The sequence below is a fragment of the Felis catus genome, chromosome X (assembly GCF_018350175.1).
Source record: "Felis catus isolate Fca126 chromosome X, F.catus_Fca126_mat1.0, whole genome shotgun sequence".
NCBI classification, from domain to species: domain Eukaryota; kingdom Metazoa; phylum Chordata; class Mammalia; order Carnivora; family Felidae; genus Felis; species Felis catus.
The window spans coordinates 34,384,716-34,403,055 of NC_058386.1; the positions used below are offsets into that span (position 1 = coordinate 34,384,716).

An 18,340-nucleotide genomic window follows, 5' to 3' on the forward strand; every position below is an offset into this window, starting at 1 on the left:
TGGTACCAGGTCTGCCTGACTCCCTGAGTTACATTTCCCTCTGCGCTATTGACTTCCAAGAACAGCAACTTTCTAAATAATGGGTCTAAATAATGGGCCAGGGATAGACAAGCCCTCTATTTTGGGGTCAAGATCCCTGCCATTGTCATTACTTCTAATGCTTCAGTTTTTCTTACGTGATGCTTAATTGATTAGGTATGTTCCTTGGTTCCATCTAATTTCTAATTCAAGATAACCTCTCTGTGGCATTGATTGACCCAGTTTGGCTAGGCAGGGTTTGCGGTTTGCATGGGAGCTGGAAGAAAGCTACCAGATCTAAGCATGAATTAGCGTCTGGAATCCTTCCTGCCACTTGAGGCTCTTGGCAACTGTAGACCTAATATGAGAGCTGCCAGCGGGGGACAGGTCATCTTAATAAGAAGAGACTGTTTCCTGGGGAATTTTCTAAAATTTGAAAGTTTGTTTTTTTGGGGCGCCTGGGTGGCGCAGTCGGTTAAGCGTCCGACTTCAGCCAGGTCACGATCTCGCGGTCCGTGGGTTCGAGCCCCGCGTCAGGCTCTGGGCTGATGGCCCAGAGCCTGGAGCCTGTTTCCGATTCTGTGTCTCCCTCTCTCTCTGCCCCTCCCCCGTTCATGCTCTGTCTCTCTCTGTCCCAAAAATAAATAAACGTTGAAAAAAAATTTTTTTTTAATAAAAAAAAAAAAGAAAGTTTGTTTTTCTGAAAGTGCCCCAAATCACAACATATACAATTTGAGTAGTTCCTGTCACCTTGTAGCTTAAGCTTCTGGTGACTGTGAGGCTCTTAGTGTAATGTGCATTGTTTTGTGCGACAAGTTTGGTTTTAGCAGGGGAAAGAATCCATGGTTTTCACCGCTAATCTTAAAGGGACCCATCAACCCAGAAAAGCTAGAACCCCTGGCTGGTTTCCTGAAGCCTTCTCTGACCCCTATCCCTTAGGGCCATTACTCTTGCAGCATTTGTGATTTTCTTTCCCTCTGGGAAGGTAAAGCTGGGCCTCCATCCGCCACAGTACCCTGCAGCCCCCTTCCCCTGCCCCCCACCAGAGGCAGCCTGGTGGAGAAGGATGTTTGAGGTGGGCAGATTGTGCATCACACTCTAACGTGTCTGTGGATAGTCTGCTTAACTCGGGGCCGGTGGTCGGCAGATAAACACAGGTACGACCTTCCTAGCTGTGAAAACATTGAAATCCTTAGGCTGCAGTTGTAAATAGCTGCTTTCCCGTCCTCCTGGGCTCCTTGGGCTCCTTGAAGGATTCTCTCCTCATCCAGAAACTAAGAAGCTTTGGCAAGTGAAGTCTGATTCTACGCGTGGTTCAAAAGAGCATACTGGTGGGCTAGGCCAGCGGATGTCTCTGTAAGACCTAACTTAACATGTAACTCTTCTCATTGACACCTAGATCTAAAGTATGCGTTTTATAGCACACACTGTTGGTGGCTGGCCTAGGTCCCCTTCGCACTCACTGTCCTATGACATCTAGTGGTATCGTATGCTTCTACCCAGCGGCTCTCTGCCTGAAGGTTCTCTCCTCAGGCCCTGCTGGTGGGGCAGACTGGAAAGGCTGCGGTGTTAACCCCGTTGGTAGCATCCCTCAGCCAATATTGGATGGGATTTAGCTGTGATACTATGCCTTCCCTTCTCTCGGGTAGAACAATTATCCATATCATCTCCCAGAGGTCCCTAACAGGGCTGAGCCCCGACTTCCCACTGTGATCATTAATGAGCCCTGTATCAACACTTTTCCCTGCCTGTCTCACTCCCAACCAGTGTCCCCACTTCCCAACCAGTGCTTCCTGGGGTCCCCTCCCAAATAAAGTACCTGCACCCAAATCCTTGTCTTATGGTTGGCTTCCGGGTGAACCCAGCCAAAGACATACTTAAAAATAAATATTTACACATACATTAATGTACACATATTTCATAAATGTCGGGAGAAGAAAATTTTTTCATATACAATCTCCTCCCCAACATCAATAAAAAAGGCAAATTGAGAAATGTGAGATTTAATATTCCGCAGTGGGCTGTCAGCAGTTTCAAAGCCCAAAGATGTCTGATAAAACATGTAATTTATTCAACCTCATTTCCTATGATCCTCCAATATTTGCTTAACTGTATTAATACTGTGGGACTCATCTGCCTTAGTTGGAAACCCTCTTCTTAAATTCTTTTTTAAATTAACTAACAAAAACTTCTAACAAAAACCTCTGCCTCTAAAATGTGTATCGCCCTATATTGTTCTGTGTTCTGGAGGGAACGTATGGAAGGAATAGTCCTATATTTCTCATATTGTGAGAAATATATTACTTTTCTTATCACTTTTCTCCCCACCCTGCCCACCCTTTGTGAACCCTCCCCAACCACTCCTTAGCATCTATCCACTTGCCGGGAGAGAGAGAGAAGTTCATGTTTTTCATCCATGACTGAAGCTCTGCATTTACCCCTGGTTGCAGGATACTTTCCAAATTGGGCCACAGCTGCCCCAGACCAGCTCATTCCTCCTAGGAAATCCACTTCTAGCTTTTCATGGTTAATGGGCTGCTATGACCTGCATCGTGCACTTGCTTTTTTTTTTTTTTAATTTTTTTGATGTTTATTTCTGAGACAGAGAGATACAGAGCATGAGTGGGGGAGGGGCAGAGAGAGAGGGAGACACAGAATCCAAAGCAGGCTCCAGGTTCCGAGCTGTCAGCACAGAGCCCGATGTGGGGCTCGAACTCACGGACCGTGAGATCATGACCTGAGCCGAAGCCAGACGCTCAACCGACAGAGCCACCCAGGTGTCCCTGCACTTGCTTTTAAGAAAGAATAAGAAGAAAGGGAGATGCAGATTGGATGAGGTTTGGGACTCTATTCTCCATTCTTTCATCCTGGAAACATTCAGGAGTGGTTAATACAGGGGCCCTGCATTGCCCTGACACAACCCCAATGAAAGTCTTGTTTATAGGACTGGCGATGGCAAGAATTCTTATAGCCCTGTTTTGGGATCCATGCTTATTATGTGTTTTGTGGAGGGAGTGTGGGGAGAGAAATGGGTAGTATGTCGGCAGAGAAGAACCACAATAAAGCTCCATTCCTGCCCATCCCTGTTATATCCCCCATGGCCTATCTCAGACAGCTATTGCCACATGCTGCGTAACAAGTCGCCTTAAAACCCAATGGCTTAAGAATTTACTTCTTGGTACCCACTTCTTACGTAAGTGTCTGCGTGTTGGCTAGAGGTTAGCTGATAAAGGCTGAGTTCAGCTGGGTTTGGTTCCAGGATGCAGGTCGGATCCAGCTCCGTTCCCCTTGTCTCTCATCCTCCACTACGTGCAGAATATATGTGGTATGTTTCCTTCAAGGCAGTGAGAAGTACAAGAGGAAAGGCTCACGTCAAGCCTCTGCTCATGTCACTTCTGTTCATCTCGTTGGTCCAAGTCAGCCATACAGTGAAGCCCAAAGTCAAGGGACAAAGAAGTAGTCCACCCACAACAAAGCCATAGCAATGTTGTATATGTAGGTGTATAATAACAGAGTGGGGAAAAATTGGGGCCAATGATTCAGTTTATCAAATGTCCTCATTTGGGTACTCCAGCCCTTGAGACAGGCCATCTAATGGCACCACTGCAGTGCCCTGGCATTATGTGTGCATATTTCTGAATTGGCTACTAGCCTGAGAGGCCAAGGCTGGGCTTTTTTTTTTTTTTTTTTTTTTTTAACTTTGGATCCCCGGGACCTAGCAAAGTACTTAGCACACAGGACCAAAGCAGTCCAACATGAGCACATAGATGCTCAATAAATGGGCTCTTTGGAATAGACTAGAATTGAATTGAAATGACTTAAGAAAAGCCTTACAAAATGTGCCTTTTATCCACCCATTAGACATTTTCCCCTTAATATAGTATGCAGAATGTACCTATGAGTTTCATTTGAATCTTCTTACATTCACAGTAAGATGCAATTTTAAATCATCTATCAACTAATCTTTCTTTTAAACATGAGATATTTGAATGGCAACATAAAAGAGTAACTGTGAATGTTGACTTTGCCAGTCGAATCTCATTGTTCAATTTGGACCCCAATTCTCTTTTTGTTCCCCTTTGGTAAGAACTATTATTCCTCACTGTCTACTAGTCAAAATTCTGTAGCTCATCCTTTTTGTTGTTGTTAAATTCTTTTATTTTGTCAAATTTTTTTCTAAACCATTATCTATCCCAGAATGCTTTGGTACCCAGTACCAATGATTACATATAATTCACCCACTCCCATCAACTTTGGTTTGCATCATCTACATGCCATTAAAAGTGTGATGGCTACATTTAACGAGAGCAGACTCTGTGCCAGGCATTGAGGGCCGTCCACATGTGTTATCTCATTGTGTGTCAACAAGGCAGAGGATGGGGTCCACCAGGTACCTCCCCAGTCAGGCTGTCTGATTCCAAGCCCACAGACTTAACCACTAGCCTATATTGCCTCTCGATCTTTGATCTCCAGAATATTGGCAACAGCATGGACCACGGGCAAGAGACTTCAGAGACCTCTTCGGAGACCTCTCTTTCTGACTCCCTTTGTAACCGTAGGAAAAGCATTAGACTTTTGTGAGTCAAGGTATCTTCTTTTGTAAGTGGAAGCTCACAATTACCTCATCTGTGGGGCACCTGGACGGCTCAGTCGGTTATCCATCTGACTCTTGATCTCAGCTCAGGTCTTCATCTCAGGGTCGGGAGCTCAAGCCCCACTTTGGGCTCTGCGCTGGGACTGGGCGGGAAGCCTACTTAACAAAGAAACAAAAAAACCCCACCAATTACCTCATTTGCTGTGCAAGGGAGTTATATGTGGAAATGCTTCAGAAATGTAGCATCCTGCTCAAATTCTAAGGGATAAAGATCCCTTATTCTTGTATTCTTTTCAAGTGTTCCTTTAACTCCTGCCCTGACCATCCTTCCATCAGAAGTAATTTTGCTTCTTTGTTTCCTCGCCACATTTGCTGACAAGGTGCATTTGGTCTTCTGTCTTGAGAAATTTCATTTCCCTTGAGCTTTCCTATTTGTTTGTTGAACAAATGACACACCACTAGCTATGTCATATTCCCAGGCTTTCTTGATATTTCTTGATTAATTTCCCTCTTGTCCTCATGGCTTCACTGTCTGCCCAGGCTGTCCCCACAGAAGAGCAGCAGATTGTGTCTGAGTGTGTCCACACTTGCCAAAACCCAAATGGGAATTTGAGGGTTTCAGTTAAAAAAAAAAACTTGCTATTTTATCTAATTGGCCCCAACTATTTGACAATTTTAAAAAGATAACAGTCTCATTAAAAAAATTCTTTGACCTAATTATTCAGTCTTATAGTTTCTGTTTGGGGATTTCATCCCTCAATTCCTGGGGATATAATGGTGAGACCAAACAACACAGTCCCCACCCCCTATAGTGAACAGTCTCACAGCAGGTGTGTGTGTGTGTGTGTGTGTGTGTGTGTGTGTGTGTGTGTGTGTGTGTGTATGATTGAACTGGTGCTAAGTAGTTCCACTTAACTTGTGTTGGCCTAATAGGAAAACCACAAAGGCAGACCTTATATGTTAATGAAGCATTTGTGCCAAATGCACATTGCTCGAGCAAAGGTTTCCTAGTAATTGGAAAATAATTTGCAAAGCACTGGGAAAATGCAGCCATTGTTTGACCTGCGGTTGTGTAGGCATAATGTCCCCTCTCATACTTAATGCCAGTTGCAGCTGAATTTCAGGAAAACAATATTATCCATTATTTTAAATCAATGTTGTTAATTGGAATTGCTCTGCTGTTATAGTTCTAGTTCCACTAATTTGTAAATGTTTAAGGGTTTCCAAGATGCAGACAAGCTAAAATAGAAAGAATCTGGGGTCTTGTGTTTGCATGTAATGAGCACTATTTTCATGAAATACTTTTATTCAAGAGCGAACATCCGAGAGAAAAATTGTTCTTCAAGAAGGTCTGTGTGTTACTCAAACTTGAAAAACACGAAAGTTTCATATTCTTCTCTGAACCATCACCGATGATGGATGTCGGTGAAGATACATCCTTCCTCCACCTCTGCCATCTCTACCTTTTACTGTATAGAATTCTATTGTACATAATATAGTGGCCTATTACTATAAATAATATACACATATATTACTGTATATATAATATATGTGCATCCCCACATGTTAGGGTACAGAATTACAAACCCCCAAATATGTGTATGGTACTTTGGGGGAATGCCTTTAAGAGACTTTAATGGGAAATTGACTCTGGCTTACAAACTGGATTTAGAATCCCCATATTATGTAGCTCAAATCCACTTGCATTTGTTTTAATATAAATTCTTGCTAGTGGGAATGCAAAATGGTAGGACCATTTTGGAAAAGCTTGGAAGTTTCTCATAAAATTAAGCATAGCCTGGGGCACCTGAGTGGCTCAGTGGTTAAGTGTCTGACTCTTGATCTCAGCTCAGGTCTTGATCTCGAAGTAGTGGGATCGAGCCCCATGTTGGGCTCCATGATGAGCGTGGAACCTGCTTGGGATTCTCTCTCTCCCTCCATCTCTGCCCTCCCCACCCCTCTCAAAATAAATAAACAAACATTAAAAAAAAATTAAACATAGCCTTACCTTAAGACCTGGCAACACACAGAGACTTGAACACAAAGGCTTGTAGTGGCTTTATTCATAACAGCCCAAACTCAAAACAACCTAAATGTTCATTAGCAGGAGAATATTCTTAAAAATTTTGCTATGTTTATACAGTGGAATACTATCAATAAAAAGGAATGAACTGATGCATAAAAAAACATGGATGAGGGGCGTCTGGGTGGCTCAGTTGGTTAGGCCTCCGACTTCAGCTCAGATCATGATCTCACGGTTCGCGAGTTTGAGCCCTGTGCCAGGCCCTGTGCTGACAGCTCAGAGCCTGGAGCCTGCTTCATATTCTGTGTCTCCCTCTCTCTCTGTCCCTCCCCTGCTTGCACTCTGTCTCTCTCTCTCTCTCACAAAAATAAATTAAAAAAAACATAAAAAACCCAACATGGATGAATCTCAAACCATTTTGCTGAGCAAAAGAACAAAGCACATTCTCTATGATTCCATTTATATGAACCTGTAAAAAAGACAAATCTAACTTGTGGTGACAGAAAGCAGATTAGTGGTTTCCTGGGGCTAGAAGGAGTATTAACTGTAGAAGAGCACAAGGAAAATTTGGAAGATGATGAAAATATTCTATTTCTTGATTGTGGTGGCGTTTATATGGATGTATACATTTGCTGAAACTCAGGAACTGTGTGCCTAAAATTTTGTTTTATGTTGCTTCTGTCTCACAGGTTGGTTGTACAACTGGAGAACAGCTTCCAAATTAAAAACAAAAAATATTCAGAGTAATGCCCTCGAGACTGACAGCTTTGAAAGGTATACTATGCTTACCCCTGCGGTCCATGCGCTGCTGGCATCCCAGTGCCTTCCCTCCTTTCTGAAGCACAGACCTGGTGCTTACCTGTCTTTTCTCAAGGGATAAAACCAGTGGCCAACAACAGTCTAGGACCCTGCCATTTTGCCTCCAGCCTGGTTCCTGATTTCTTAGCACCATCTTGGTAAATGGTTCCCCTGCTTTCCCAACTAATATCAACACAGACCTTCAACTGGCCGCCCTTGGGTCAAAGGTTGAAATGTCCCCCGCCTCAGAGCTGGCCCTCAAAGGGCACTTGTATATATGTGGGTATGTGTAAGCCTAGATTTTTCATTAGACTCGTGATTTATCTTAATCCATTTCCTGCAATCGTCATTCCATGCCTGCTTTGTTTTGTGGGAGTCCTTGGGCCCAGAGTAACTTACTCCAGTGCTCCTTGTTGCTGGGTTTGTCTATGAGCCCAGCCGTAATGGAGGCCGTTCTGGCATTCACGTCCCTTGGTACGGGAAGGTAAGCTGCTCCAAGCGTCGTGGGCCATCTTTTTCCTTGCTTGCTGTCTTCTTCAGCAGGGAGGGCTGCTGACAGCTGAGCAGGCTGCCTCATTAGAATTCACTGGGTAAAAGCTGATTCTCTGTTTAACTGATGAGGGAATTCTGGCGCCAAGGGGGCGGGGGAGAGGTTCGTTCTGTCAGCTGCTTTCTTCCGGCCTTGCTGTGGGGGGGAGGGGATGGCTGGTAGACAATCTAAAATGGCCTGTACAGGAGATACCAGGAAACACCAAACCACTCTTTCCCCAAGAAGCAGTGAAAATCATTTCCAAAGATCAGCTCCTTTCAGCATGTCACACACACCACATCTTCCCTTTGAAAAATGGCGACTGCACTTTATTCCCCTCAGAGAATAGAAAGTCTATGCCAAGTTGGCGTTCCTTTATTCCGAACGGTTCCTTATGCGCGGGAATTCAGGTCCTTTGCTAAAGGGGATGGCGGAAGGAGAGAATGTCCCGTTAGGTCACACTGAAGCTTTAGCATTCTGCCTGTGATGACGCCATGGAAGACTTCTTTCCACCACTGATTTGTCTGACATGTTTCAGAGCAAGATCCGGGCTTCTGCTTTAGCTTCCAGCATTCAACTTTGCAGCTTCAAGAGGTCTTCAAGGCCATCCTTGCAGGTCACGGGCGGCTGGCTGGCTGAGTCAGTAGAACATGGGACTCTTGAGCTCGAGGTTGTAAGTTCAACCCATGTTGGGTGTAGAGCTTACTTACAAAAAATAATAAAAAATTTTAAAAACCCATCCAATTGGACCCCTTTGTTTTATGAAGGCAGAAGCCAAGAGGTGACATGAACACCCTCCCCTCCCCCTGCTTGCAGAAGTAAAGATTCTCTGAGATCGCTTCTGATCCAAGATCCTAAAGGCCACATTCTTAATAGGGAAGGTTGGCCCTCTCCAAAGTCACACCACGATGGTTCCGGGTTAGACTCTAAAGCAGTTGCTGCTTTGTTCTTAGCTAGGTTTGAGGCGAGTCAGTTAACCATGACGGTATGGCAAAACTGAAGAGGGTGAGGACACATGCAAAATGGCTTATCCATCCTGAAGGAGACTGAGCTCTTGTCTCTGAATCTCTGAAGGGCTTTGCCCTGTGTTTGCAGCTGTTTAGAACAGGACCTGTTTTCTGTAAGATGACAGGAGGCATCAAATGGTGGTTTTCTTCAGAAGAGGGAACCGACTAGCCTATGACAATCCAAGTTGAATGAAGCGTTAAGAGACGGTTGTTGGAAAGGCTGGTCAAATGAAATGAGTACAGGAGATGTCCTCTCTCTTTTCAAAAAGACTTTCTTCTTTAACTTTCTCTTTCATTTTTCCCTTTTATTTTCTAACTGGAAAAAGAAACATGTGTTAGTTGTAAACAGTTCCGAGGACAAAGGAATGCATTTTCTCCCAGTTATGTGTTGCTATGGAATAAACCACTCTACAAGTCAGTGGCTTAGAGAAACAGCACGTACTTTGCTTTTGAAACCGCGATTTAGGCAAACCTGACTCTTAACCTCGAGATGCCTGGGACCTCAGCTGTGAATGGCTGGAAGGCCTAGGGGCTGGCTGGGCATTTCTCTCTCCTTCTTCATGGCGTCTCAAGGCCTCTCTATCGGGTCACTTCACGTGTGGTTTCTAGCGTGGTAGCCGCAAGGCAGGCAGACTCCTTCCACGGCAACTGGCTTCCCTACAGCAAGCATCTGAAGAGATCTAGCAGAAGCTGTAAGGCTTCTCGTGACTTAGCCTTGGAAGTCCCAGCACGTAAGTCACAAAGGTGAGCCCGAAAGCAACAGGTGGGACACGGATGTCGCCTCTTGATGGGAGGGATGGCGAAGAAATTTTGACCGCCTTCAGTCTACCACATGATCATACGTACAGATGCTTAATTACGCACCCTAGAGGTAACTTCTGTTGACACACAGGCGTGCATTTGAGCATGTGTATTCTCTGAAAGCATGGTACTATTATTCTCACGTGTAGGAGTCTACGCATTGGGGTCTGGGCTAGCTTTTGTTTTTGTTTTGTGGGGATGTGGTGAGCTGCGGGGGGGGGGCACGTGTCACACATTCTGTACTTCTGCTGTGGGCTTTTGCTTCTCTCAAACCCCTGCTTCTCTCAAAGCCCTGTTTCAACAATATTGTCCTCTCTGGAGTTTTATCTATGGCTGAGCACCAAAAAAAAAAAAAAAAAAAATCCGCGATGAATGTTCTGAGTGTTCTTCATGGTACACTGAGTATCTCGGAGAGTTATAATCACACTTATCATTATGGTGCTTTGTCTTCCTGGCTGCCCCGTGAGGTCAGTACAGTGGAACTGCATGGTCTCTGATGTTATCAACCGACAATACGTCGAGCCTCACTTTGCTGATGAGTTCAGAGAAGTTAAGTAACTCACTGAGGTCTCATAACTACTACCTGGCAAAGCCCAGCTTCAAACTCTAGTCAGCCTGATCCCCAAACCAATGCTCCAAACCCCTTCCATTCATCCTAACTGTATAAAAGGAAACGCTAAAGGTCAGAGAGTCATCTGGTGTGATTCACTTCCCAGAGTGGGTGCAGCAGGCACAGAAACGTGACCATCTGATTCCTGTATTCTAGAGTGTTAACCTCTCATGAGATGTGTTTTGCGTTGCCTATAGCAACAGTCTATTGCTGCTTCCACTTGTGGGAACTACTTCCACAGGCTTAGTATCTTGACTTATCTAAGTGCTGTGGGCACATTGCTGAGTGGAAAGAGGGCTGGAAAAAACCCAGTGGATTGTCTAGCAAGCTAAAAGATAAACTGAGAACAACTGGATCCTAAATTTGGAGTGGAACATATATAGAAGAGGAAATTGTTAAATTAAGCCGAGACACCAACACGATTTCAAGCCATCATGACAGGGTGGTGGTTTTCTTTTGTTTGTTTGGGGGTTTGGGGGTACCGATTGCTACATCCCTCCCATGAAAGCTATGAGAGAGCAATGGATGCAGCGTTGGGCTGATTCTGGAACAGGTCCCCTTTATCTTTTGTCACCTGCTTCTTCGTGGTGCTTTGACTCGATTCTACATTCACGTGCCACTAGGTCCACTCGGACAATAGCCGGACCGGTCATATCTCTCCCGACCAGTCGAGCCATTAAGGTCACGGTGCCTTCCGGCCCTTTGTTGGCAACTGTGCCACGTTCAGGCCAGAGACCCTCTGCTTTGTGTGGCGTGGACTTCCCCAGCTGTGTTTCATTGCCCTTGCTCCTTCTGTCTGTCTGCACTCTTGCTTCAGTCCAGGCAGGACTGGAATAAAGATCTCAGTATGGCCACAGTCTATAAAGTCATGAACTCAGCCAAGCCGTACTGTGAAACGCTTTCCACAGACATGTCTGCTGCCTTTGGACGTCTATACACAGCCTTGGCCTGTGAATGTCTGCCATTGCCAAGATGGAATGAGTTTGGGTAGATAACCTGGGGCTTTAGGAGAGAAAAGAAAAACTTGAGTCCAGAATGCTGCCTGGAAGCCTCTCCTCCATTATTCATCAATCCTTTTACCTATAGCTTGTTCATTTGTTACTGCATTCATTCAAGAAGCATTTCTTGAGACCCTCTTCTGTGCCAGGGACTAGCCGAATGGTCGATACTGGGCTAGCCTGATAGTCGGACTAGCCGATACTGGGCATGCAAGTTCAAATGCAAGAGTGTGGTCCCTCCACACTCTGTGAGCTCCACGTGTAGCAGCGAGGCTTCTGTAGTCCTGATTTTACATGTTCTTTATTCCTCACTCTCTTTCTCTCCTAGTCTCCTCCTGCTGCCCATGTTTACAGGAGTTACCTCCGTCCAGTTCTGCCGTTAAATTATGACGTTCATCCAAAATTTCCATGACTGTTCTCACAAGATTTTCTTATTATTTCAAATCAAGTTGCTCCTTATTTCTATTATCCTTCACTTTAACTATGATGCCCATTTATTCTTTGTATCTTTTTCATCATTTTCAGGATCTCTATTTTCTATTCGTCTTCAGATTTTTCTCTTATTTCCAGTAGTCAAGCTCTCTTCTTCCCCTTTGTTGTGTCTGCCAACTGTCCCTTAAGGTAGTTCATTTCCTTGTGTAGCTAGTCATTTATTTTTATAGTGAGTCTATCTTTAGCTTTTGTTTCCTTCTGTGGAGGTCCTTGCAGTCTTCAGAGTGATTCCACACTTCCTTTTGCCAAGCCTGTAGGGTCTTCCAGGCCCTGGACCAATTAAAAAAAATTTTTTTAAATGTTTATTTATTTTTGAGAGAGAGAGAGAGAGAGAGAGAGAGAGAGAGCGCACACTCAAGTGGGGGAGGGGCAGAGAGACAAAGACATAGAATCTGAAGCAGGCTCCAGACTCTGAGCTGTCGCCAGAGAGCCTAATGCGGAGCTCCAACCCACGAACCGTGAGATCATGACCTGAGCCGAAGTTAGATGCTTAATCAACTGAGCTACCCAAGTGCCCCCCTTTATTGCTTTAATGAACCAGTGTGATTGTGTAGTCTTGATGGTAAAGATTTCTGAGGCTTCAAACTCCATGCAGGTGCCTCAGTTTGAGCTCCCACTTTGCAGGGGACTGCAGCCACAGCTTCTGTGTGTGGGAGGGTGTTAGAGCTTCCATCCCAGTCCCCATGGGCCTATGTCTGGGCTGAAGCTTCTGGGGGGTTCCATAGCACCAGCATAAATTTGCTGCTCTGGCTTTTCTTTCCCTCTTCTAACCAGGAATTTGGGGGTTTCTCAATTTTTCTAGCCAAGCTTTGTGTTGTTTTCTCAAAAAAAAACAGGGTATGGGGTGCCTGGGTGGCTCAGTCGCTTGAGCATCCAACTTTGGCTCGGGTCATGATCTCATGGTCCATGAGTTTGAGCCCTGCATTGGGCTCTGTGCTGACAGCTCAGAGCCTAGAGCCTGCTTCCAATTCTGTGTCTTCCTCTCTCTCTGCACTCACGGTCTGTCTCTTTGTCTCTCTGTCTCTCTGTCTCAAAAATAAACATTAAAAAGATTAAAAAAAACACCAGGGGAGGGATAGTGTTGTATTTTGTCTAGACTTTTTATGCGTTGTACTGGGACAGTTTTTCTTTTATTTAGTTCATGATATTTTAAAACATATTTTGAGTACCTGTAATATTCCAGGCACTGTGCCAAGTGATGTGTCATCACTTGGAGCCTATGTCCTTTTCCCAACATGTTTCATCAGAAACACCAAATTAGAAGATGGGGTGGCCGGTGCTGCCACCGACAGGTACAATGACACCAGTGAATAGAACCGGTAGCTGACAGTAGCAAAGAGCTGAGAAACAAACACACGAAACATGACGTTCTGGAACCCAGTACAGTAAACAAACCAAGTGACACGCTTATATCACACGATAGCATCGTACATCGTAACACAATAGCTGATGGGCACAATGACGTCCCTGTTGAGGAATCTTCCCTTAGTAGAAACTCTAGCTGCTCTTGATATCATGTGTTGAAGGCATTTCGGTATTGTGTGTGAGCCACGTAAGGACTGTGAGAGCACACACAACTCGGGTGTGGGGATGGGGATTGTGTGCAGCAGTGGTGGAGAAATGTGATTGCGTCACTAGGGAGAACACGGGTGGTATAGGATCTGTTGAGGATCGTTCAATGCATTTGAGCCATGTTAACCATATCTGTTCTACAAACGAACCGAGAACTAGATGTTTCCCATTACCTGGAAAGTGGAATTGAGCGAGAAACTCGACATGGAGCCTGAAGGTTTTAAAACGAGAAGAGATGGAATTAGGAGTGAATAGGGATAGTGATGTATAAAGGAGGCCAAGGCAGCCTCATGGATTCCAGGGAACGTGGCAAAACTGCCATTAAGGTCTCAGGCCGCCAGCGAAGCCTGGGCTGGGAGCTTAAAATAATAGGCAAGAAGCCCAGCTTCACCTGAGGCCAGAAGCAGCCTTGGCCATTTGCAAATGAACTCTCTTCAGGCAGCTGGAACAAGACGGAAGGGGTCAGTAGGGAAGGGAAGAATTCCAGGGGCCAGAGAATCACTGACCTCAGGGGAGCAAAGATGATACCTGTCAAGGCATTGGCAGCCAGTGAGGACAGTGCCTTCCTTGGCTGGGGCAAGGACCAGAGGAGGACACTCCAGTTCCAGGTTGCTGCAGAAGACACGGGTGATGCTATTCCGAGACTGAGAACGGTCTGGGGAGAGTGCCGAGATTCTCACCCAAACAGAAGTGAAGAGACAGCAGCCCTGAGACCTAAGGTGGTGATCAAACTGGGTTGGCCCTAGATGAACTTTAACGTGGGTGAGGATTGTTTCCAGAAACTTCCTTTCTGTGCCAGCTTCTGTCTCATAGGGCCCTCTCTTCCTAGGCTTCGTTCTCTCAGTTTCTCTCTGGCCATGCTGAACTCCTCCCCATCCCCGACACTTCGCTGAAACTTTCCTCTCTAACATTGCTGATGGATGCCAAGTCCAGTGGAAACTTCTGGATGCACATGTTATTTGACACTGTACTGAGATTGGCAGTGGAACTGTAGTAGGTTGAGGAGAGAATGGGAGGCAAAGGTATGGAAAACATAAAGGTGTTTTCTGTATTTTCTTCTGAGAGGGCACAAGAGATTTCTTCCACCAGCATTTGGAGAACCGGGACCTCATGGACACTGGGGTCTTGAGTTTAGCTTGACTTTAGATGGGGCTGCTTGTGTCCTGAAAATCTGTCCTGGTGGGATAAATGAGAAATATAGGCATGGGTAACTCTTCCTTCTGGTGAGGGCAGGACTCAGAGACCCCAAAGATACGTTTACTCCACCTTCCCAGACTCCAGCTGACATAAACTAGTACTGATATTTCTATTTATGTGAATTACTTCTCATTTTTGTCTCTTAGCTTATGAGGCAATGAAATTGATATACACCATTGAATGTAAGTCAGACTAAGTTGTAAGTTATTTTGGATTTCAAGTCTAAACTCTGACACTTAACAGGGTAAGCCACAAGGTTAACCAGAGGACAGTTGAAAGTTGTGTATATATATGAGTTGACAGGCCTGTTGGACTTAGACCTTGTAACTCCTGTATTTCCATCAATCCACAATGATTCAGAATAGTCAGAAAAACTGAAAACAAGCAAAATAACCATCAACAGGTGAATGGATAAACAAAACATGATAATTTGTACAGTGGAATTCTGCTAAGCAATCAAAAGGAATGAGCAACTGATACTCACAACAGCATAGATGGATTCTAAAAACGTGTTGACTGATAGAAACCTTGCACAAGAGTGAATACAGTATGATTCCATCTATAAGACTTTCAAATATACAAAACTAATCTATGGTGGTTAAAAAATCAGAACAATGGTTGCCCCTGATTGTTAGGGGCGGGGATTTACTGGGAAGGGATATGAGAGAACTTTCTGGATGATGGCCATGTTCTTTATCTTGATAGAAGTTTGGGTCGTACTGTTTTATGCCTTTGTTGGAATTCATCAAATAGTAATTTAAGACGTATATGTGTGTTTCATTATGTATAAATGTAATCTCCGGGGGAAAAAACACCAAATATTGAACAACCATTAATGACATGCATATGGATGTATTTGGGAGGAAGTGAACTGATATCTACAACGCACTTTGAAATGGATTCAAAAATAAGATGGGCAGACGGATGGGTGAAGGGATAGAGAAGAAATAAAGCAATTGTAGCAAAATGTTAATTGTAGAATCTAGGTGGTGGGTGTATGGATGCTCACTGTGAAATTCCTTCTACTTTTCTCTTTTTGAAAACAATTCCTTGTTAAAGAGAAACGAGTCAACCAACTGAAAATGAGCCTTGCTCGGGGAGCAGTTTGTGTCTGGAATTGTGAGCCCACCTCTGGCCCAGTTGCCATCATTGCCAGGCTCAGGACTGTATCTTCTGCCTCTCCTTCCCTTTTGTCATCCTTAACAGTCTAGGTAATTCTTTCCAACCGCCCCAGGCAACCTCCTTAAGCCAGTTTTTATCATCTAGCCTGCCTGGGGGGTCATCTGTCTGCCTGTCCTTCCTCCCGTGGAGTTGTAGGTAACTTACAAACATATAATTGTTCAACTGAAAATGTTGGGGCATGCAGTATTTCCCCGGAAGCTGCCTATGATCATTCTTGATTGCGCAAATAGAGATGTGGAGACTTGGAGCCTGATAAATTGGCCAACATTACCCCCACCCCCCTCCTTCCTTGCCCTCTGCTCTGAACTCTATTGAATTTGTAATGACGCGATCTTTCACCTCCCCAAATTGTATTGTAAAACCAGAAAACATACATTCTCTAGAATTGACATTCTCGTCCCATGACCTCATTTGGCCAGAGGTTCAGCTCTGATTTGCCTGGAGGTTCACATCCCCCTGCGTGGGCTGAGCTGACACCGCATGACCCATGACCTTCCCACCATTGCAATCTCTTACACATGGACATTACACAGAATGCCAAGTGTAGGTCAAAAGAGGCTGCCAGGAAAACATTTAAAAAAAAAAAAAGCTTCCTTCTTCTCCAGGCTTGTCAGCTTGAAAACAGAATGCTGCATTTGATATTTTTCCATTGCTGTCTTAAACCTTTTGTGCAGGGAGATGAGGCATAAATAAATAAACACGTACGTAAATCTTTATTTTGAGGCAGGGAATTGTAAGTTAACCCCTGCCTTAGTGCGTAAAGTTGTTTGCATCGAGCAGTGTAGTTGAGATGGAAGGCACTAATTTATCTGATCTAGTCTGCACCAAAGTCACTAGAAGAGGAAGCTGATGGCCCACATCTCAGTTTCTAAGGTAGTCAGGAAACATTTGTGCCAGCAGTTAAGATGTGGCCTGGTGTAACTCTCATCCTGAGGGTCAGAGTTGGCCTTGCAAGCAAAGGCAGGTTTCAGCAAAGACGGCCAGATGCATTTGCAGTAAGATCTGAGAACAGACACAGGCTGGGCTGATTTGTATCCGCTCACTCCACACGTATTTATTGAGCACCTACTATGTGTGAGGCGGGTTCTTGGGCACAGGTCCTTGTGCGTTGCCTGCTCCGTGGCTCTGCTATTCCTGTACGCTTTGGCACCTCTGCCAGGCTTCAGCACGTTCGGTTGTGTTTTTGTTCTGTTCATCCCTGCAGGGTTTTTTTTCACCTCTGTTTTCTCACTGGTTGAGTTAGCAGGCCCCTCATGGTTGGTTAATTGCAGATGTTCTGTGACTGCGACCAGAGCATAGCGATGGCCCGAGTGACAGGCCACGGAAGGTGGCAGGAACAGCAGCTGTGGGCTCAGGCTCTCGCCAGTTGGCAGCTGCTAACTCTCCCTTCAAAAGCCAGACAGGACCTGATGGTGCCAATCCAAGAGATGCCAGGCTCTAGAAAGACATGAACTTTCTTTACTGTAACCTTGGACTTTGAATAATTACCTGTAGTTGGGCTAGTCAGCTGATATCCCCACACACATAAATTGTTGGCTTGCTCAGGTCGTGGGTGGTATCCTTTATGCCAGGTAGCCTGGGTCAGAAGCCTCAAGCTGACTCGTTGAGAGCAGTTTATTGGCAGAGGCCATGAGACTGTGGCCCCGTGATCAACCCTGAGGCCTGCTAATGGCCAGACTCCTGAGACGAGACCCCTTTTCTCCTCCTTATTGTTTCCCCATCTCCTTTCTCTGCTTATCTACTCCAGGCTTCCCCGCCAAAGCCAGTCAACGGTGAGGCAAAGGGCAACCATGGCCTGACTGCAAATTATAACCAGAGGAAGCCAACTTCATGTGCTTAAGAAACATGTAATAAAAGCCGGTGTCCTTTCTTTTACCTGGGTTTGTTGCATCTAAGGATGCGTGAGCATCCGTGTGCATGTGTGTGTGTTTTAGTGTGTGCGTATGTGTTCGCGTGAGGAAGGACTTCGAAGCTGTAAGTGTGAAAAAGAAGGGTGGTTCAGCATAAAATAATAGTAACCACGTAACATCAGAAGCACTGAGGGTGGAATGATCCTATTTGTGTCAGTTGGCTTTTGGTGTGTAACACATCAGCCCCAGATTTAGTGGCTTACATCAACAATCATTTTTCTGCTTAGGATTTTGTGGCTTCTGCTTTGAGTTGGCTCAACTGGGACTGGATGGTCTAGAGTGGTCGCATTCAAATGCCTGGAGCCTCCGTGGGGATGGCTGAGACAGGATTGCTCAAGCCTCTCTGCCCACGTGGTCTCTCATTTTCCAGTGAGCTATCCTGGACTTCTTCACATGGTAATGGAAGACTTCCCAGCAGTGAGAAAGAGCAAGCCTCACTATGCAAGTAGTTTTCAAGCCTTTGCTTACATCATCTTTGCCAATATCCCATTGGCCAAAGCAGTTGAAGTGACCAAGTTTAGACTTCAGCAGGTGGATAAAAAGACTCAATTTCTTGACGGGAGGAGCTGCAAGCAATTTGTGGCCATTTCTCGATAGCCTGTCACAGCG

At 45.0% G+C, this 18,340-nt stretch overlaps 1 long non-coding RNA gene across 1 annotated transcript in view; it reads left to right on the plus strand.

The window, feature by feature from the left end:
• LOC109496475 overlaps positions 1 to 18,340 on the plus strand; it is a 269,632-nt gene that overhangs the window by 132,193 nt on the left and 119,099 nt on the right. The window contains exon 7 of the long non-coding RNA XR_002739828.2: positions 7,325 to 7,409. This is a non-coding gene — a long non-coding RNA (uncharacterized LOC109496475). The remainder of the gene's footprint in view (positions 1 to 7,324; positions 7,410 to 18,340) is intronic.